This window comes from Hemitrygon akajei, chromosome 9, assembly GCF_048418815.1.
Source record: "Hemitrygon akajei chromosome 9, sHemAka1.3, whole genome shotgun sequence".
NCBI lineage: Eukaryota > Metazoa > Chordata > Chondrichthyes > Myliobatiformes > Dasyatidae > Hemitrygon > Hemitrygon akajei.
In genome coordinates this window covers 141862612-141885408 of record NC_133132.1, presented here as the reverse complement: position 1 = coordinate 141885408, position 22797 = coordinate 141862612, and the positions used below count along the sequence as shown (strand labels likewise).

General features: G+C 38.3%; 1 protein-coding gene across 3 annotated transcripts in view; it reads right to left on the bottom strand.

Moving 5' to 3' along the window:
- The window catches only part of msraa (methionine sulfoxide reductase Aa), a 312445-nt gene that overhangs the window by 274619 nt on the left and 15029 nt on the right, over nucleotides 1-22797 (bottom strand). Inside the window, exon 1 of one of the 3 annotated variants that reach the window (XM_073057157.1) lies at nucleotides 13517-13565. The exons of the other annotated variants lie outside the window; for them this stretch is intronic. The gene's annotated coding sequence lies outside the window, so the exon portion shown is untranslated. Of the gene's footprint in view, nucleotides 1-13516; nucleotides 13566-22797 lie in introns of those variants that run through there. 3 annotated transcript variants of the gene reach the window in all.

The window sequence follows — 22797 nt, the reverse complement described above, 5'->3', positions numbered from 1 at the left end:
TAGTTATCTGTTTATTCATTTTGAATAATGAAAAAGGAAGTGAAGATCCTAAGATTGAGATCAATGAGAAATCTTGCACAGATTTACATTCCAAATTTACCCATTGTGGGCCAGCAACTATAGTCGATTCTTGTGTCCAAAATATCAAATACCGTATATTAACTGCCCAATAGTAAAATCTTAAGTTTGGTAGAGCCAAACCGCCCTCCTTCTTAGGCTTCTGTAAATATTTTTTACCTAGCCTAGGATTTTTGTTCTGCCACAAATACGAAGATATTTTAGAATCAACTATATCAAAAAAAGATTTAGGAATAAAAATTGGTAATGCTTGAAATAGATATAGAAATTTAGGTAGTATCATCATCTTAATGGCATTAATTCTACCTACCAAAGACAAAGATAGTGGGGACCACCTATTAGCAAGTTGCTTAATTTGATCTATTAAAGGCAAAAAATTAGTTTTAAATAAATCTTTATGTTTTTTAGTAATTTTAATACCTAAATAAGTAAAATAGTCTGTAACAATTCTATATGGTACCTGATTATAAATTGAAGTATGCATATTTAATGGAAAAAGTTCACTCTTATTAAAATTCAATTTATATCCAGAAAAATTACTAAATTGAGCAAGCAAAGAAGAAATAGCAGGAATAGATCTTTCAGGGTCAGATATATATAATAACAAATCATCCGCATATAATGATACCTTATACATCGTCTCCCTACGGGTAATACCTGAAATATTGGGTGATTCACGAATAGCTATAGCCAAGGGTTCCAAAGCAATGTCAAATAATAAAGGGCTTAAAGGACAACCTTGCCTTGTGCCCCAAGATAACTGAAAAAAAGGGGATCTTTGATTATTAGTGAAGACCGAAGCTAAAGGTTTCTGATATATTAATTTAATCCATGATATAAATTTTGAACTAAAATTAAAATGTTGCAAAGTATTAAATAAATATGACCATTCGACTCTATCAAATGCTTTTTCGGCATCTAAGGAAATGACACATTCTGGGATTTTAGATGAAGAGGTATAAACAATATTAATTAATTTTCTAATGTTAAAAGATGAATAGCGATTTTTAATAAATCCAGTCTGATCCTCAGAAATAATCAGAGGCAATATATTTTCTAATCTAATAGCCAAAATTTTACTAAAAATCTTAAAATCCGTATTCAGCAAAGATATAGGCCGATAGGATGCACATTCAGTGGGGTCTTTATCTTTTTTAAGAATTAAGGAAATAGAAGCTTTATAAAAAGATTGTGGTAGTTTACCTATACTTAATGCATCTTTAAAAATTTTACAAAGCCAAGGAGAAAGTATAGAAGAAAAGGATGTTAAAAATTCTGCAGAAAAACCATCTGGACCCGAAGCTTTACCCGAGTTCATTGAGAAAATAGCCTTTTCTATTTCAGACTCCGTAATAGGTGTGTCCAAAAATACACTATCCTCAACAGTTACTTTTGGAATATTCAATTTCCTTAAGAATTCATTCATTATAGAAGAGTTCTTAGTACATTCTGATTGATATAAAGAATTATAAAAATCTTGGAAGGCTTTATTTATCTCTTTATGATCAATCGTCAAAGTACCATCTTGTTTGCGAATCTTAGTAATTTGTCGCTTATCCGAAACAATTTTCAATTGGTTAGCTAGTAGTTTACCAGACTTATCTCCATATGTATAGAATTGAGCTTTCGATTTAATTAACTGACTTTCAATCGAGGAGGTTAATAATAAACTATGCTCCATTTGAAGTTCCACCCTTTCTTTATAAAGTTCTTTACTAGGGGTCAATGAGTAGATCTTGTCAATTGCCTTAATTTTATCAACTAATGTTAATATTTTAGAATTAGTTCGTTTCCTAACTCCGGCAGAATATGAAATAATCTGTCCACGAATATATGCCTTAAAAGTATCCCACAAAATTCCACTAGAGATGTCTGCTGTAGAATTTATTGAAAAAAAACAAATCAATTTGCTGTTTAATAAAGTTAACAAAGTCAGAGTCCTGCAGTAAAACAGGATTAAACCTCCAACCTTTAGTACTAATATATGAATCCGTCACCTTAATAGATAACTTCAAAGGTGCATGATCAGATATAGCAATAGAGTCATATTTGCAATCCATAACATCTATAAGTAAATGCTGATCAATGAAAAAGTAATCAATTCTTGAGTAATTATGATGCACATGGGAAAAGTATGAGAACTCTTTGTCATTAGGGTGTAGAAAACGCCAAATTTCACAAATAGCTGAATCAATCATAAAAGAATTAATAAGAGAAGCCGATTTGTTCGGAAAAGTTTGAGTGGGCTTGGATCTATCCATCAAAGGGTTTAGACAACAATTAAAATCCCCGCCCATTATCAATCTATATTGATTCAGATTAGGAAAGGATGTAAATAAGCATTTAAAAAATTCAGGACAGTCAGTATTTGGAGCATAAACATTAACTAAAACAACTTTTTGATTAAAAAGTAAACCAGTAATAAGCAAAAATCTACCTTGTGGATCTGAAATTGTTTCATGATGTATAAAAGCAGTTGATGAGTCTATAAAAATAGAAACACCTCTCACTTTGGCTTGCGAATTTGAGTGATACTGTTGGCCCTTCCAAAACCCAAACAACCGCTGACTATCCACCTTCCTTACATGAGTCTCTTGTACAAAAATAACATTAGCATTCATTCTATGGAATACTTTGAATACTTTTTTCCGTTTGATCGGATGATTTAAACCATTAGTATTCCAAGAAACAAAGTTAATAGTCTTATCCATATTGACAATATATATTACAGTTAACATATAGGTTTGAAAGAAAAGTGAACTCATGAACCCGGAAGAGGGAAGTAAGTTCAAAGGGAAACCGGAAGTCACAGCACTGCAGCCATTTTTGTAGTTTCATATAAGCCCATGAAATAAAACTAAGCAAAAAGCAAGCAAAAAAAAGAAAAAAAAAGAAAAATCCCCCTCCCACCACCCTCAAAACCCCAGGAAAAAAGCCAAACAGAGGCAAGCGAGCGATCTAATACTAAAATTACCCCCTTGTCTCAAGACGGCAACTCAAACGTAACAAAGTTAAAAAAATACAAACAACCCACATTATAAAAAAGGGTTGATAAAGCAAAAGTTAAAATATAAAATTAATGTTATAAATGTATATAAACAAAAAGGTTAAAAAAAATTAAAACAATAAATGAAAGTTTAAAACTTTCAAACACATCAAAACAGTTATGACGCTGCAAACACTGGAGTCTGTCGGGAAGAAGAAACGCCATTTTATTTTTTCCCAATCTTAATATTCAAATGTTAAAAGTGTAAAAAAAGAGCGTATATCGATTTAAAAAAAAGAAAAACAAAAAAGAAAAAAATAACCCTAATAGGTCATTTTCAACGCTAATAGATTAATAATATAAAAAGATATAAAATCAGAGTAAGCCCAGTAAAAAAAAGAGAGCTTTAACCGTATGTAAGAAATACATGTGAACCGTATCAAAAAAAAACCCCAAACGTCAATCTATAACAGATCCAAATCTATAGGCTAAATTACATTGGTCAGCCCGATCAAATGTCATTGTTCCAGGAAACCTTGAGCATCCGCTGGCGATTTAAACAGCCGAAAAGATCCATCTTGAAGGGTGACTCTCAGGTGTGCTGGAAACAGCAATGCTTGCTTGTAGCCTTTCTGGTGAAAATTCGACATAACCGATCTAAAAGCCAGCCTAGCCCGTAATACCTCCGGGCTATAGTCCTCCAGAATGCGAAAATTGAAGTTTTGATAGGTTATCATACCTTTTTTACGAGCCGCACGAATCAGACGTTCTTTGATATGAGGATAATGGATTCTAAGAATTACGTGTCGCGGTTTCAGACTTGAATCTGCCTGAAATCTGGAGACCCGATGTGCTCGATCGATTATCGGGGGGTTATCCAGGACCTCTGCGCCCAGGACATCCACTAGAAATTTAGAGAAGAAAACGGTCAGATCACCGCTTTCAAATTTTTCCGGGATCCCAATTAACCGAAGATTTTGTCTTCGAGAACGATTTTCCAAATCAGTAATTTTAACTTTATAACGATCCATCTGTTGGATCGTCAAAGTTTGCTCTTCTTGTATTTTTTCGATTATACGATCCTTCTTACGAGCGGCTTCTTCAAGAACCAAAATGCTTGCTTGTTGTTCTTCTGATTCCCGTGAAAGGGTCAGGAACTTTTCTTCGAGTGATTTCAAACGTTCGTCATACTGTGTAAATCTTCCAAGTAATTTTCTCTCCAGATCTTCAAATTTAGCTTCTATAAACTTCACAACTACTTCTAAAGTTAACGGTTCTTTCGTCTGTTTCGGTTCTTTTGCTTTAGACATTTCAGCAAGTTGAGAATAATTCAAATAGTTTAAGAAGAAAAATTCTATATGTTTAGACCCCTTTAAAATAAGTTTAAGGGGTGTTTGTAGGTTAAAAAAAACGTTAAAGGTTTGGAGCAAAGCCTAGATGCGGTTTACTCCATGAGCGCCATCTTGAGACTCAGTTTCTAAGAAGGAATATACTATAGATTTTAAATATCTTTCATACAAGCCATTAGTTTTTCATGGCAAGGAGCATCAAGGAGACAGATAAAGCAATAATTATGTGACTGCAATCTGTCTTAAACAAGAGGAATCATTGCTCAATCAGCATTTCATGTATTTGATGAAGAAGGAATAATAGAAATATGCATGAACCCCATGATAGCTTCATCCAGAAAGTCATGAGGCATGGGATCAATGGAAACTCGGCAGCTTATTCGGAAGGTAGTAGACAGAGCATATTCTGCCCGGAGGTAAGTAACTAGTGATATTTCTAGGGATATGGAATCATAAAGAAGTACAGCACAGAAACAGACCCTTCAGCCCACTTAGTCTATGCTAAAATCCATTAAACTACCTACTCCCATCAACCTGCATCAGGACCATAGCCCTCCATACCCTTGCCATCCATGTACCTATCGAAACTTCTCTTAAACATTGAAACCGAGCTCACATGCACCACTTGTGTTGCCAGCTCATTCCACACTCTCACAACCCTCTGAGTGAAGTTGCTTCCCCTCATGTTCCCTTTAAACATGTCACCTTTTATCCTTAACTCATGACCTCTGGTAGTCGACCTCTGTGGAAAAAAACCTGCTTGCATTCAACCTATCTATACTCCTCAAAATTTTGTAAATCTCTATCAAATCTCTCAGCCTTCTATGTTCTAAAAAATACAGTCCTAACCTATTCAATTTTTCCTTATAACTCGGGTCTTCCAGACCCAAAAACATCCTTGTAAGTTTTCTCTGTACTCTTTCAACTTTGTTAACATCTTTCTGTAGGGAGGTGATGAAAACTGCACACAATACTCCAAATGAGGCCTTACAAACATCTTCTACAACTTCAACATAACATCCCCTCTCCTGTGCTCGACACTGATTTATTAAGGCCAATATGCCAAAAGCTTTCTTTATGACCCTATCTACTATGACGCCACTTTCAATGAATTATGGACCTGCATTCCCAGATCACTTTGTTTAACCACCCTCGTCTGTGCTCTACCGTTCACTGTGCAAGACACACACTGGTTGGTCTTACTGAAGTGCACTCCCACTTGTCTGCATTATGTTTCACCTGCCATTTTCCATCTGATCCATATCCCTCTGCAAGCCAATGATAACCTTCCTCACTGTCCACTACATCCCCAATCTTAGTGTCATCTGCAAATCAGCTGATCCAGTTTACCACATTATCATCCAGATTGTTGATAGAGATGACAAACAACAAAGGACTCAGTACTGATCCCTGTGGCATACCTCTAGTCACAGGCCTCCAGTCAGAGAAGCAACCCTCTACTACCACTCTCTGGCATCTCCTACAAAGCCAATGTCTAATCCAATTTACTACCTCATCCTGAACACCATGCGACTAAACCTTCTTGACCAGCCTCCCTTGCAAGATCTTGTCAAATGCCTTCCTAAACCACTGCCATGCCTTCATCCACTTTCCTGGTAACTTCCTCAAAAAACTCTAAGATCGGTTAGACATGATCTTCCACTCACAAAGCCATGCTGACTATCCTTAATCAGTCCAAATCTATCCAAATACTTACATATATTTCCGGTCCCTTAGAACACCTCCCAATAACTTTCCCACAACTGATGTCAATCTCACCAGCCAATAATTTCCTGGTGTATGTTTAGAGCCTTTTTCAAACATTAGCTATCCTCCAAACCTCTGGTCCCTCTTCTGTCACTAAGGAGGTTTTAAATAGTTCTGCTTGGGCCCCAGCAATTCCTGCACTTCAGAATCAGAATCAGGTTTAATATCATTGGCATATGTCATGAAACTTGTTTACTTAGCAGCAGCAGTACAATGCAGTACATGATAATTTAGGAAAAATACAGTAAGTTTATATATGTATATATAGCAGTTAAATTAAAAATAGTGCAAATAGAAGTGAGGTGGTGTTCATGGATTCAATGTCCATTTAGGAATCAGAAGGCAGAGGGAAAGAATCTGTTCCTGATCACTGAGTGTGTGCCTTCAGGCTTCTGTACCTCCTTCTTGATGGTAACAACGAGAAGAGGGTATGCCCTGGGTGATGGGGGTCCTTAATAATGGACGCCACCTTTCTGAGGCATCACTCCTTGAAGATGTCTCTGATATTACAGAGAAGCTGACTAATTTTACAAGTTTCTCTAGCTTCTTTCAATCCTGTGCAGTAACCCTCCCATACTAGACAGGATGTAGCTTGTTAGAATGTTCTCCATGGTACATCTGCAAAAGATTGAGTGTTTTAGGTGACAAATTGTAAGGACAATGACCTAGTCCGTAATACTTGTAAAAACAAAAGAGATGATCATTGACTTCAGGAGATCAAAGGACAGAGTGCACACCCCCCTCCATATACATGGAGAGATAGTGGAAAGTGTGTAAAACCTAAAGTTCCTTGGAGTTATGTTGTCAAAGCAGCTGACATGGACCACCAACACCTCGCTGCTTGTAAAAAAGGCACAACAAAGACTCTTCAACCTCAGAAAGCTGAAACAGGCCCAACTCCAACAAAAGCTGTTGCTTAACTTCTACAGAAGCACAATTGAAACCATCCTGACCAACAGAGCCACAGTGTGGTATGCCAGCTGCACAGCCGCTGAGCAACAAGACCTGCATCGCGTGGTGAAGGGGGCCCAACGAATTGTCAGGTTGGAGCTCCCAGGACTGCTCCCCTTCCAGTTCAGGACCACAACTTCTGGCTGTTCACTTGCAGAATTGGGTGGAGAAGTGATGATGAAGTTCAATCCGGAAAAGTGTGAAGTGAATCACTTTGAGAGATTGAACTTGAAGGCAGAGTAGCATGGAGACCCTCAAAGTTGCTGCACAATTTGATAGAGTGGTTAAGATGTTAAGTGGTGTATTGGTCTTCATTAGACAGGGGAATGAACTCAAGGGTCCCAAGGTAACGTTGCAGCAAGATAAAACCCTAGATAAACCACACAGAATACTGTGCTCTGTTCACATCACCTCCTTATGAGAGGTGTGGGAGCCTCAGAGTGGATGAACAGGAGATTTAGCAAGATGCTACCTGGATTAGAGAACATGTCTTATGAGGAAAGGTTGAGCGAGCAATGGCTTTTCTGAAGTGACCGATGATGTGAGGCCACTTGATAGAGGTATTTAAGATTATAAGAGGCATAGAGTGGACAGCACCAGCATACCTTTTTTCCCCAGGGCAGCAATGAACAATATCAAAGACATCCATTTAAGGTGAGTGGAATAAAGTTTAAGAAAGCGTTCAGAGGGAGGTTTAATAATTTTTATTTTTTTATTTTTAAAACACACAGGTGATGAATACCTAGAATGCACTACTGGAGGTGGTTTTAGATGCTGATACAACAGGGCACTTAAAAGACTCTTAGATAGATGTAAAATAAATGAATAAATAAGAGGGATGGGTTAGACTGATCATAGGATAGGAGTAGATGAACTGGATGGGCTGAAAGGCCCATCTGTCTTGTTCTGTTCTCTGTTCTATGCAACCTCCATCTTTCTATTAACACTATGCTATCTTGATAACCAGGGAAGTTCCACACACAAAAATGCCATCAAAACCAGACTTTGATCAACAGGTTAGCAAAAATCATCTGGTTTTTGTTTTAATCATTCAAATACTTGAATGAAGCAGAAAAGATCCCTCCCCCTAGCAAGCCTTTATTTCTGCCCTTCTACAGATAACCAGCAGTGCAGCAGATCAGAGTAATCTACCTTATCTTAACTAGAATTCCACTGAGCTAAACCCTTTGAATGGCTAATGTTTTTCTTATGGTTTCCCCCACCCCACCCACCTCAGGCACTGGTTCAATGGCAGTTTTGGAAGGTCCCAAACAGAAACATTATTAGAGAAAACAGTAGATTTGTAATACACTTTGGAAAGTTTGTATTCGTAAGGTTTTCTTCACCACTCCCCATGCAGGAGCAGATTTGCTTTCCCATACTTTTGTCACCAGTGATAAAGCTTTTACAATGATGTAGTTTCAAATTAAAAGCTATGACAACAAAAAGAAAGCAAGTGCTCTCCAGTTTGCCATGATAGTCATGTGACATAACAATGCCCAAGATGTTGGCTTACATTGCAGCCAATTTTTGTCAAGGAACTTGCCACAACCCCAGCAACAATCCTAGTTAAGCCCCTGTAGTTAAGTACTTTTTGGAATCATAGATTCAAAGTGACATTGTTCCTCAGTCATGTTCCACTTATCATGCGCCATGTCTCAAATCATAAAACAAATTACTATAACAAATGCAGAGTATTATTTGATAATTAAGCAAAACCTTGGAATACTTCTGGCACAAAGTTCATAAAGAATTTGATTTCTGCTCAATAGATGGAACAGCCAAATGGTTTGTAGGTGCAATTGATGTACTCTACAAAATAAAGAGGTAGCATATAAAACCTTTTTTTACTATTTCAAATATACCTAATGTATTACTGTCAACTCTAAAACTTTCTAAAATTACTTCTCTAAAGTAACATCACATTTATTTTTGTAGCCTTTCTCTGTTTAAGAAATTGATATGAACACAAAATTAATGAAGGTAGTGTTCTGTTTTAATCTGTTAAAAACAAACTTGATATCCACATCTACTTCAGTGAAATTGAAAAGAGACTTTGCTTCTCCTTGTTAAGTTGCTTCTAGTAAATTCCTTTTCAACACTTCTTCTGTCGGATATTCATATTTTTCAGTGATTTTATTTATACTTGCTGGCCAGTTGCCTGAAACCATGATTGCAGCATGTTTCTACAATTTTATCAATTATATTATGAACCACATGAACAGTCCAATACATTCTCACTTCGCTCTTCAGATATTAAAACTAAGTGAGTTTATCGTATAACCACTGAGTAGTGTAAAATTTTAAATGATTCTTGCATTTGTACCATATAGAATACTCAAATTGAATATAATTTTCACTGTAATCTAAATCCCAATCCACAACAAAATCTCTTAAATCACATCCGTGAATATATTTCAGCAGTGTGGTCATCCTGAGGTTTTGAAAAAAAAAATGCTATAGAAAAGAAAGTTCATTATTTTCTTTATCAATCACACATTGATAGGCCATGAGAAAAACTTTAAAAATATTATCAAGTAATTGTTTGCAAAAATATTAAATTTAAGATAAGGCACATAAATAATGCAATGAGTCCTGCTTCTATGAAATAAATAATTATATTTGCTAATAACATATTTGAATCAGCAACTGGGTGGTTTCAACACTATTGGGTCAATTAGAAGCACTGACCAAAAGCTTGATGAGATGATCCAGCACAACGTTGTTTGCCTGGAACACCAGAGTGCCAAGATGCCTCAGGCTCATGCAAGAAAAGGAATGATCGTGGGCTTGTCACATATTTCATCGGTAATAAGCCAAATAGATAAACTCTGGAAGAGGTTTGACCCACATCACCCACTCTTTATGCTCAGTCTTATTTAAGGGCAAGTTGTTACATTTTGTAACTTCAAATCATTAAACAAATTCAAAGAAAAGCAAGAGAGCTAGGAGTGAAAGTCCAACTTTTTTTTTACTTTAAGCGAGGCACACATATATCACAAGCTACTGTAAGGACATATGGAATTCATGTATTTATACACATAACCTGTAATGAATTATTTAAACAAACAAGAATGCTTAACCAACCAACATATATACACAAGATTGCTCAAGTATTACTGAAATATTAAATACACAAGACTCCTCCCTGCTTAGCTATAAACTCAAACTCAATACAGAATGCATTTCAACTATATATATTTAGTTGGCCCTCCTTATCCGCGGGGGATTGGTTCCGAGACTCCCTGCAGATACCAAAAACGCAGATGCTCAAGTCCCTTATTTAACCAGTCTCAGTGTGGTGGTCTTCAGGACCCAGCAGAACTCTGGACTTTATTTAACATGTCTCAGTGCGGTGGACATTAGGACCCAGCGCAGCTCTGAATCCGTAGTGTTTCTGTTCATGAAAATAATCACGATCACGATTGAAAATAAGGTGGAAGCAATAAAGTGATCGGAAAGAGGTGAAACGCCATTGGAAAAGCGTTAGGCTACAGTCAGTCAACGATCGGAACAATTTTAATGGAGCACGTGAAAGGCCCTGCCCCGATGAAAGCTACAATTATTACTAAGCAACACAGTGGTTTAATTATTGAAATACACGTCTCTTAAGTGTTTTATATGCATAGAAAGGTAAAATATGTACTATAGACTAAGAAAAACGTTTGACTGACACTAAATAATACCGGATGTACCTGTTCCAACTTCAAATCCGACTTAAAGAGGGACTCAGGAACGGAACTCATTCATAACCCGGGGACTGCCTGTACCTTTAAGTCATTTCTAGATTACTTATAATATCTAATACAATGTAAATGTTAAGTAAATAGTTGTTATACTGTATTGTTTAGGGAATAATGACAAGAAAAAATAGTCTGTACATGCTCAAACAACGAGTGCTGGAGAGAGAACTTCTGGGTTTTCCCGATCCGTAGCTGGTTGAATCGGTGCATGTGGAATCCGCGGATAAGGAGGGCCGACTGTACTATATAATGCAACAACTATACACAGATGTCCACAACATAGTGAATTTTAAATTGTCCCATTTAAGCCTAAAGATTTAAACATTGTGAATGATTTCTTACTCTTGTTTGATAAAACTTTTCCTGACAAAGGGGGAACACTCTTCTTGGCCGGTGAGACTTGTGGCTGTGAAGACAATGTCAGGTTCTGGGGCCTCCTCCGTGGTGATTGCAGGAGTTGATTCTGAGACTGCAGGAAATGGTTCTGACAGCTCTGGACACCTTTCTTCTTCTTCTAGTTTGGGCATCTTGATAAGACCATAGGAAAAAGGAGCAGAAGTAGGCCATTTGGCCCATCGTGTCTGCTCCACCATTCAATCATGGCTGATCCTTTTTTTCCCTCCGAATCCCATTCCCCGGCCTTCTCCCTGTAACCTTTGATGCTGTGTCCAGTCAAGAACATATCAATCTTCACCCAATGACCTGGCCTCCACAGCTGCTTGTGGTAACAAACTCCACAAGTTCACACCCTGTGGCTAAAGAGATTTCTCCGCATCTCTGTTTTAAATGGACACCCCTCTATCCTGAGTCTGCACCTTCTTGTCCTAGACTCCACCACCATGAGAAACATACTTCCCACATCTACTCTTCAGATCGAGACCCTTCGTCAGGAAACTGACTAAGGATCTCGACCCGAAACATTGACTGCTCCTTTCAACGGATGCTGCCCGACCTGCTGAGTTCATCCAGCTTTTTTGTACGTCTTGATTTGACCACAGCATCTGCAGTGCACTTTGTGTTTACCGCATCTACTCTGTCTAGGCCTTTTAACATTTGAAAGGTTTCAATGAGACACCCCTCCATCCTTCTAAATTCCAGTGAGTACAGACCCAGAGCCATCAAACTTTCCTCATATGATAACTCTTTCATTCCCAGAATCATCCTTGTGAACCTCCTCTGAATTCTCTTCAATGCCAGCACATTCTTTCTTAGATAAGGAGCCCAAAACTGTACACAATACTCAAGGTGAGGCCTCACCAGTGCCTTATGAAGCCTCAGCATCACATCTCTGCTCTTGTATTAAAGATCTCTTGATTACATTTGCCTTCCTCACCACAGACTCAACCTGCAAGTTAATCTTTAGAGTGTTCTGCACAAGGACTCCCAAGTCCCTCTGCATCTCAGATTTTTTAATTTTTTCCCCATTTAGAAAATAGTCTGCACATTTCTACTACCAAAGTTCATGACCGTGCATCTTCCAACAGTGTATTTCATTTGCCACTTTCTTGCCCATTCTTCTAATCTAAGTACTTCTGCAGCCTGTTTCCTCAACACTATCTGTCCCTCCACCAATCTTCGTATCATCTGCAAACTTGGCCAAAGACATGTATTTCATCATCTAAATCATTGATTTACAGCATAAAAAAAGTGATCCCAACACCAACCCCTACAGAACCCCTAGTCACTGGCAGCCAACTAGAAAAGGATCCTTTTATTTCCACTCGCTGCCTCCTACCAATCAGCCAATGGGCTAACCATGTTTGTAACTTGTAATACCATGGGCTCTTAACTTGGTAAGCAGCCTCATGTGTAGCACTTTGTCAAAAGCCTTCTGAAAGTCCAAATATACAACATCCACTACATCCCCTTTATCTATTCTACTTGTAATCTCCTCAAAGAATTCCAACAATTTTGTCAGGCAAGATTTTCCCTTAAGGAAACCATGCTGACTTTGTCCTATCTTGTCCTGTGTCATCAAGTACTCCATCATCTCATCCTTAACAATTGATTCTTCACATCTTCCCAACTACTGTCAGGCTAACTGGTCTATAATTTCCTTTCTGCTGCCTTCCTCCTTTCTTAAAGGGTGGAGTAACATCTGCAATATTCCACCATGCCAGAGTCCAATAATTTTTTAAGAGATCATTGTTAATGCCTCCAAAATCTTTACCGCTACCTCTTTACAAATCTTTAGGAATCCTGGGTTGATCAGTGCATTTGTTCACTAAGTATTCTCTTCTTAATCCTTCCATTGCTTCCTTTATGATCTGACCTCTCGTCCTGGTTTCCTCTTCCACAACATTATCTGACGAACCCTTTGTTTTGTTTTTCCATTGACTCCTTTCTTTTTGGCCTTCCGTTCATCCAGCTGGACTTTGTTCTTTGCATCTACTTTAACAAGCAGTTTTTTGTCTCCCACTTGAAGTTCATGCAATTACCTTAATGCACACAGAGTAGATTCTGTTCTTTTTATATATTAACAAAAGCTGAATGTTTGTAACTTTCCTGAAGCTCCTTGAACTTTCTTCCAGCTTAAAACATAACCACATTTTGAAAGTGTGGCAAGATGATTAACATATCAGATGCTTCTTCAAATACTTTACCTACAAAAACTGTTATAGACAGACCACTGCTTTTGTTACCTTTACAATTCCTTTTGGCAGCGTGGTCCTCCTTGGTCCAATATGCTTTCCAACCAGAGGCACAGAGGTTGGCACCCAAGATCTGTTTGTCCTCTGTTGAACAGAGATCCCTGGTGTTCGGCATGGAGACAGTTGTGGCATCATCCAGAACCTTTCTTAATTCGCTTCCAGTTGGCTTCATTGCAGGAATGCAGCATGCAAATGGCAAGTTGGATCTCCAATCAAGTTACAGTTGTCTCAGCTGATCACACCCCCACAGTGCTGGCCCTCCTGTTTTTACACATACAAGCCCAATGTGGCTTGCTGGTTGTTGCATTACACTGTCACGAATATCATTCCCGCATGAGGTATCTTTTCTCCAGTATAAGTTTTTAGTTGGATATCTACAGGCTTCAGTCCAGTATCTTTGAAATGCTGCTCAAACTCATTTTGTGGAATGACTGAAACAGCCAAGCCAGTATCCAATTCAATTGATTTGCCATTCACTTCTGGCATATGTCATATTGTTTGTCTATTGTTAGTTTTCACACTGTAAATCTTAAGGCTACCCACTTCTTTTTCATCAACAGCTTGCAGATTCAGTACTCGTTCTGAAACTGCAACATGACATTTTAACTTTTTCTCTTCACTGTGCAGTCCATTTAGTTTGAGTATGACATATTCTTTGTATTTGTCCTACTCTGTTGCATTTTCTACAAGTTTCACCTTTAAATCTGCATTGGTCTGGAGTATATGAGTCTCTAGCACAATAACAACACAATTTGCTCAGCCAGGCCAGTTTCTGTTTAGACATTGCAATTTTGCTCATGCTCACTTTCATTGCTGACTGCAATTCAATTGAGTCTCTATCTGTTGTTTCCGTTGATACAGCAATTTCAATTTCTCTTTTAAATGTTAGTTGTTCTACAGTTAGGAGCCATTCTTGAATGCTTTCCTGTAAGATTCCACAAAATAACGATCTCTTAGTGCATCATCAACCCTACTGCTGAACTGACAACGCTCAGGTAATCTCTTCAATTCAGCCATGTATGGTGAAATGGAATTCCCTTCTTTTTGATTCCACTTATGAAACCTGAAGTGTTCTCCAGTCAATAATGGCTTTGATTCTAAATGTTGCCGCATTACTTGCACAACAGCAGCAAAGCTCATTTCTGCTGGCTTGGTGGAAACAGTTAAACTTCGAAGCATACTGTATGCCTTTAAACCCAATGCACACAGCAAAACTAGTACCCGTTTTTCATTGGCTATTTCATTTGCTACAAAATGCTGTTGAATTAGCTCAGATACGTGAGCCAGTTATCTGCTGAGGAATCAAATGCATCCATCTTTCCAATGTAGCCAGCTATTTCTGCTTTTTTTTCACAATTATTAATACCTGGTACTCACTCTTTATGAACCTGTGAATTCTTCTGTTTACTGTCTTTTTTATTTAATTCAACAGTCTCTGCACATGCTCTGCCACTCCTTGTTGCGCGTCTCTTAACCTGAACATCTCACTGCTCTTCAACAGGTCGGTAGCCATCTTGCATTCATTTTAAAAATACCTCATCACCACTTACATTTGTAACTTCAAAACATTTAACTAATTCAAAAGAAGACGTGGGTCCAAAATGTGAGTCTTTTACTTTTGTTACGTTCCCAGTAACCGGGTGACTTACCAGCAAAGATAGAGAGGTCCGCTGAAGTCTGATGATACTATTTTCAAACGTTTTTATTTATAAAGGGGCACAAACGTATGGTTAATACAAAACATTCAGATCATATACATCATCAAAACTCAATCTAAAGCACAGGTATAGTAATAATCAATCAGAAATAAGCTCTATCGTTGTCTAGGGGAATACTGAGTCCAATGGAATATAAAAGTCACTCATAAATTTTCAGGCTTTCCGTTTGGGAACCGCTGGCATTTCACGTATTGGAGAGAGAGTGAGTGGTGAGAAAGAAGGAACACTTGCCCATCGTCTTTACGAAGAAAATCCCAGTTGTTAGTTAAAATGGTTTTCCTTTGGTTTCAGCCACAGACTCCCGATCCGGAATCTAACGCACGTGGCTTCCTTCAAAATGGCTTCCCTCTCTGACGGAAAGCGCTATCGTGTCTTCTTCGTGTGTCTCCTTGGTGCGTCTGAGGCCCGCCTCGGCAGCCCACCTTTTATCTGGACTGGCAGGGTTGTAGATGTCAATCAGGGTGGGGGTGAGGCAATCTTTCCCCCATCACCCAGCCCACGTTGCCCTGAGGGTTTGCACGTAGTCCAGTCCCTTATTCCACAAAGGTGTCTCCCAAGACAATGGCTATGTCCATGGCTTTTGTCTGGCTGAGAGGCCAGCCCACATTCCAAACCATAAGGCTGCTCTCTCTCTCTCTCTCTCTCTCTCGCGATTCTCACAAAGGAGGGGGCTGGGGTCATAACACTTTAAGCAAGGTGCACACATATCACATGGTATTGTGATAAAGCATGCAATTCACATATTTATATAAATGATCCATAATGAATTATTTAAATGAACAAGAATGCTTAATCAACATAAATACATAAATATACATACAGACACACATATACACACACAAGATTACTCAAATATTACTGAAATATTAAATACACAACACATGTGTGGCATTAATAGTATTAGTAAAGGCAGCCTTTTTTAAACAAAAGTCTAAATTAGAAAGTACAAGTTGGGGAAGTATCTGTAACTTTTAATGAAAAACAGTAGTCCTTCCATTCTGCACAGAAGGTTCAGGGATTAACTATATTCACAACATACATTTACGACATGTATTAGGAATTTGCAATGGTGTGTTGATCAGGGTTCAACTTGCAACAAAAAACAACATTCAACAATTATGAAGAGTAAAGAATTATATAAAAAGTAAAGCTAAAGGTTAAAGTATGAGTAGGCAATAAAATGTGCATAAATATCAGCATGTATTCACAGTGTAAATAGCATTATAAAAATGTTTTAAAGAGTTTGGTGCAGTGACTGAGGTAGTAGATAGAGAAGTTGTGTGTGTAGGGAGGGCTAACTAGAACAGTTGATCAGATTAACTGTCTTGGGGGAAGAAACTTTCAAGATGGCATGAATGTTTTGTTTTAATAGCCCTACAGCACTTCCCAGAAAAGAGATTTTGTAAAAGGCAGTTTTTCAGGGCATGTATTATCCACAATGATTCTTTGTCCTGGACACGTTCAAGTCCTGCAGTGATGGTAGACTGCAGCCAATGATCTTTTCTGCTGACCTGACAGTTCCACTGTAGTTTTCATATATTGTAGGAGGATCCTGCAGCAAATAGACAGCAAGGATCCTCCACTGGAAACCTACTGTGTACTTTTGAAATTCCAGTTCAGAAAATAAGTACATACTCCTTCTGTACCTAAAGATATCTGCTCAAGTTGAAACACAGTTATCCCAAGAACACAACATTAACCTTTGTCCTCCCGTGTGTTGCAAACCTAGGTGCTGGAAACCTGGTACAAACTACAGCACATGGAAGCACCACTGTGTCGATTGAAGTATGTCACCAGTGAAGGTTTTGTTTATTTTGCAGTTTTTAAATGGGCACACCTGGCATAATTGCCATTTGGACCTAGCGACAACATGAATGCATCCTGATCACAGATGAGGTACATTTTATAAACTCAGGAGTCATACAGTCATAGGACACCACAGCACAGAAACAGGCACTTCGACCTGTCTAGTCCGTGCCAAACTATTAATCTGCCTAGATCCATAGCCCTCCATACCCCTCCCGTTGATGTACCTATCTAAATTCCTCATAAATGTTCAAATTGAACCCGCATCCACCACTTCTGCAAGCAGCTCATTCCACATTCTCACCACCCTCTGAGTGAAGATATTACCCGTGACCTCGCCCAACCTCAGCGGAAAAAGCCTGCTTGCATTTACCCCATCTGTAACCCCGCATAATTTTGTGTACTCTATCAAATCTCCTCTCGTTCTTCTGTGCTCTAGGGAAGAAAGTCCTAACCTATTCAACCTTTCAACCTTATTCAACCTTTCCTCCACACCCAGCAACATCCTTGTAAATTTTCTCTGCTCTCTAATGAATTAGATTGTTTAATTATTATTTTTCGCTGCAGTTAACAATTAATTGTCTGCTTATATTTCATACAAGTTTAGTATGTTTCCTAGTGGTCACAGAATGTATATGCAATTGTTCACTGTGTCCCTTTGGAATAATTATGGTAAGTTTTGGAAGCTTCGCTTGGTGCTATATAATTTGAATAAAGGCTTTCTAATTTCCTGACTCTTATCTACAAATTTGAATGGATTTTTTCTTATCTATGGAGTATGAAAATAGCAGACCACATCCCACAAGAGGAACATTCTACTATTCTGCATGGCATCCACACTGCTTTAACTGTACACTCAGAAATAAAGTTTAAAAAAAATTAAACAAAAAAAATCTACCTACAGTCTCTGCCTCTCCTCACTGAAGCCTGAACTGCCTACTCACACAATGACCGCTCCCACAGTGGCTATTCGGCTTAAACCTAACTTCCTTAAATAATGCCTGATCATGCAGAAGAACTGTCTCCTCAGGGATGTGGCGTGCAAAATGAGACATTAATACACATTTTATTAATTTTTTATCATCTGACTGGAACTTAAACAAAACTTCTGTAGACAAACGTTGATTATTTGTGCAATTCAAGGAAACAGGTAAAGGTGATTCATAAGGCTGGTGCCGTATGCTTACATTCTTAGTATATTATTGAAACCTTACCTAACAGGTTTTGCAAATTATCTTAAAAAAACCTCAATAACATCAGTGAAATTGGATTTAATGAGAACTAAACTTGACAATAATTCAGTAATATTTAAACTTAGCATGAATTTTATTTAAAGTCTAAAACCTTAATAATTAATTCCTATCTCGATCTATGTCCCAAGCAAACACTAAGGAATGCAGACAGTTTTGATTATTTGTTTATGTCAGGGAAACAGATACACTAAATACTCACTACAATGACTTGAAAAACAATTCAGTAAAATACTTAAAGGCAACACGAGTGAATCTGCAGATGCTGGAAATAAATAAAAACACGAAATGCTGGTAGAACTCAGCAGGCCAGACAGCATCTATGGGAGGAGGTAGTGACAAGGTTTCGGCCCGAAATGTCGTCACTACCTCCTCCCATAGATACTGTCTGGCCTGCTGAGTTCTGCCAGCATTTTGTGTTTTCAGAAAAATATTTTCACATTTTACTGTTGCATTTTCTATATTGAATATATTGAAGTAGGATTTTGAGCTAATCTACAAAAGTTCATGGCTCCACAATCTGTAAGGCCTTGCACAAAAAGGGTTTTTATGGAAGAATGGCAAGGAAGAAGCCCAGCTAAAAAGAACATATCTTTGCCCATAAGGACTTTGCAAAGCATCACTTAGAAGATACTGTACAGATGTAGAAGACGGTCTTGTGGTCCGATGAAAGTGAAACTTCTTGGCCTCAACACTAAGCTGTACATGTGACATAAATCTAATACTGCGCATCAGCCAGGTAACACCATCCCGACTGTAAAGTATGGTGGAGATAGCATCATGTTATGGGGATGCTTTTCAGCAGCAGAAACTGGAAATCTGGTCAAGATTGATGGGGAAATGAATGTTGTTAAATACAGAGAGATCCTGGATAAAAACCTGCTGGTCTCTGCAGGAAAGTTTAAACTAGGAAGAAAGTTCATCTTTCAGGAAGACGATCCAAAGCACACTGCCAGGGCAAACATGAAGAAGCTTCAAATGAAGAAAATTGGTGTCCTTGAATGGCCCAGACTTTAACTCAATCGACATCTCAAATGTTCAAAGGTACAATTTAATGTCTGAGAAATGTACCCAACAGTAAGACCTCAAAATTGCAGTCCAACACTGCTCCCCAACTAACCTGACACACTTGAGGAATGGACAAATCTTGCTCCATCACGTTGTGCAAAGCTAATAGAGAGTTATCCAAAAAGACTACTGGCTGTAATAGCTGTGAGAGGTGGTTCAACTGAGTACTGAGCAAAGGGGAATGAATACTTCTGAACTGCTGATATTTCAATTTAAATTCTTCCATGCTCTACAGTTTTCTATATATATATATATATATATATATATATATATATATATATTTGGCTCTACTGTGAAAAAAAGGAGCACGTAACTCACAAATAAAAATTCTCAATTAAATTGACCAAAATCCCTGGTTGTAATCCTCGTATTTACGTGAACAAAGGGTTGGGGCTGAATACTTTTTCAAGGCACTGTATTATAGTCTTATTTTCTGTTTCAGTGCAGCCAGCATTTTGAGAGTCATTGTAAGGCGCACTGCGGCAAAAAGACATGCTCATTACAGGTTGCATCTCTCTAACAAAGATAAATTACTAACTGATACGCTCAGTCTGAGATAAAACCAAGCTGCTGGTACTTCTGCTCGATTCTGGAAGCAATATGACTGTAAGTTCCCAGAAAAACCTAAACAATCTGAATGTTTAACTCTACGTGGAAGTGAAGTGATCTATAATCGAGACCCAAAGCATTCCCACTGACAAGCATGATCTTGCTGCGCAAATAGCACTCTTCAAATAGCACTGTATCCCGGCAACCTTCCTGTTGCCAAGGCAAACCCTGGAGAACAGTATCTGTGATCAGCCTACTGCAATCCTGTGGGTAAATCTTCATTCTATTGCGCTTCATGCCACTGCACAAAGCACAATGTGAATTGAATACTAAACAGTAATAAAGGCCTCAAGGGAATGATTCAAGCCTTCAGTGCAGTTCTCTGTGTGATGACGTAGACAATCCTTCATGTATATTTTATTACACATTACAGCTGACGTCTCAAGTTTCCTGAATGTAGAAATTTAAATAGAAATAAATTAAAACAAGGTGCACTAGATACCCATTTCTATATTTCATTTGCTGCTCTTTTGTTAAGTATTAGTCACAGTAGAACAGAAATTATCAGTAAAATTCCATATTCCCATGAAAAATAACCTTAAACTACTGATATTTTGTGTTAGGGGAATATATTGCCACCAAGTCCAAATGGCAATTATGCCTCATGTGCTCCTGTTAAAAGCTGCAAAATAAACAAAACCTTCACAGGCCCTACAGGTACTTCAGTGGATGCAGTGGTGCTTCAAAGTGCTGACTGACAAACACCCACCCCACCCCCTCCAAATCAACAGCACCATGAACTCCAACTTAACCTGCAGGCCCACTGCACTGAACAATATGTGCTACATAAGTGCCATTAAAACTAATACACTCTGCACAAACTAGTAACATTTACACTGGTAAATAACTGTGAAGAGATTAGTAAATTACTGTAATCTGTGCTTCCTCCTCACATACAAGCAAATTCAGATGAACAATCAGCTCCCTGGTCCTCCCCTTCCCAATCACCAATGTAATCAACAATACCACAAAGCCTTCTGTTGTATACGGATTACTGATCAAGCAGACTATGGCTTTAACACAAAGAGACTCTTAGAACTCAAGCACAGTTATCAATCCAATGACAGAGTTCTACAGATATTTTCCCTGTTAATTGTACCCTGTACGTTGACGGTACGAAAGATTGCAGTTCTGCAGTCAACCATCACTTCTGGCTGAAGCCATAAGACCAACTACACGTTTTCTCTAATGTTTTCTCCATACTCTACATAAATCCAAATAAACAAATTATTTTAGATTTTATCTAAATGAAATGCACGACACCTGATTTGCTTCTACGCTGACACCAGACATGCTTCTTCCACCAACAGAACATACAAGTCAATGTCCTCCTTGCAGGCAAGTATTTTCCTTGGTGTTCATTCCCAACATCAACCACTTGTATCATCTCCAATCTCACTGCTGAAGTCTTTCTGGCCTTTTATAGTATTGTGAACCCCCATCCCGCTCTTCACCACAGCAATCCTAGACGCAACCCACTAACATCCAATTGTACGTCTAATCCCCAATACAGCATCCCCTCACCCCCACTGCCCGTCCCCATGGTGTTCTTAACCCAATTGATTCCAGGCTCAATGTTAAAAAGACATTTTGGGACACCTGTTGGGCTCAAGCACTAGTTAACATCTCTGATTTATTTTTCTCCATTTGTGACTGTGCTGCTAAGATAAGAATGCTAAAATTCCCACCCTAAACCTCTGTCTCTGTAACACACACACACACACACACACACACACACACACACACACACACACACACACACACACACACACACACACACACACACACACACACACACACACACACACACACACACACAACAGCAATGGGGAGGAGTGTAGGACCAGTCAAAGACAAAGGAGGAAGTGGGCAAGGCACTAAATGAGTACCGTAGATGTCGGATTATAAGCCGCTACTTTTTTCCCACATTTTGAACAGCTTTGAACACTGCTGCCTTTACTACGGTGCGGCTAATGCATGATTTTTTTTTTATGCCGCCAAAAACATTTTGCCTCGTAACAGTAGACCAATAAAATTGATGAGTAGTTCACAGAGGTCCAATGAAATTGTACGATAAATCAAGCGCACTTTCACAATTAAATTATTGTAAATCAGTCATTTGTACTCACCCTCATCAACATGGAAAACACTCGAAGAAAAGCATTGTGCTGCCTTTATGGCAGTTATTTAGTTTATAATATTTTCGCTTAGTAATTCATTTGTTAGTTAAAGTTAGAAGTGTTTTAACTATATTTGTTTTCTGTACTACATCCCGGGATGCTATGACGTCACACCCGGTTTCGCCGCGTCTTGTGGGAAATACCGGTTTGCGATAAACGGGAAGGCGGGGGGCGAGCGGCGGAGCCAAAACGCTGCTTTTAAGTTAAAGGCGATCAATAACTTTTCCTGGTAGGCTGCAGTATATATATTTTTTACCAGTCGTTAGGAGATATTGGAATGTTGTTCAGTAAAAAAGTATACGCAACGTATATTTAAAAGTAGCCGCGTTACAGGCACGGTTCGAAAAAAAGCATTTGCAATATGTATTTGTTTATGTTACCATATGGATTTAATTAAAAGTTAAAAAATCCTCACGTGTAATATCTTTCTGTGTAAATATCTCATATTACAATGTGGGACACCTGCGGCCGAAAATCCGGTGCGGCCTAAAATCCTGTGCGGCTTGTACAAGTACAAAATTGATTTTATTTCTAAAATTAGAGCCAGCGGCTTTTAATCAGGTGCGCTCTGTAGTGCGAAATCTACGGTACTTTGCATTGGTGCACACCAAGGTAAAAGAGGTGGTGGATAGTGAAATCAG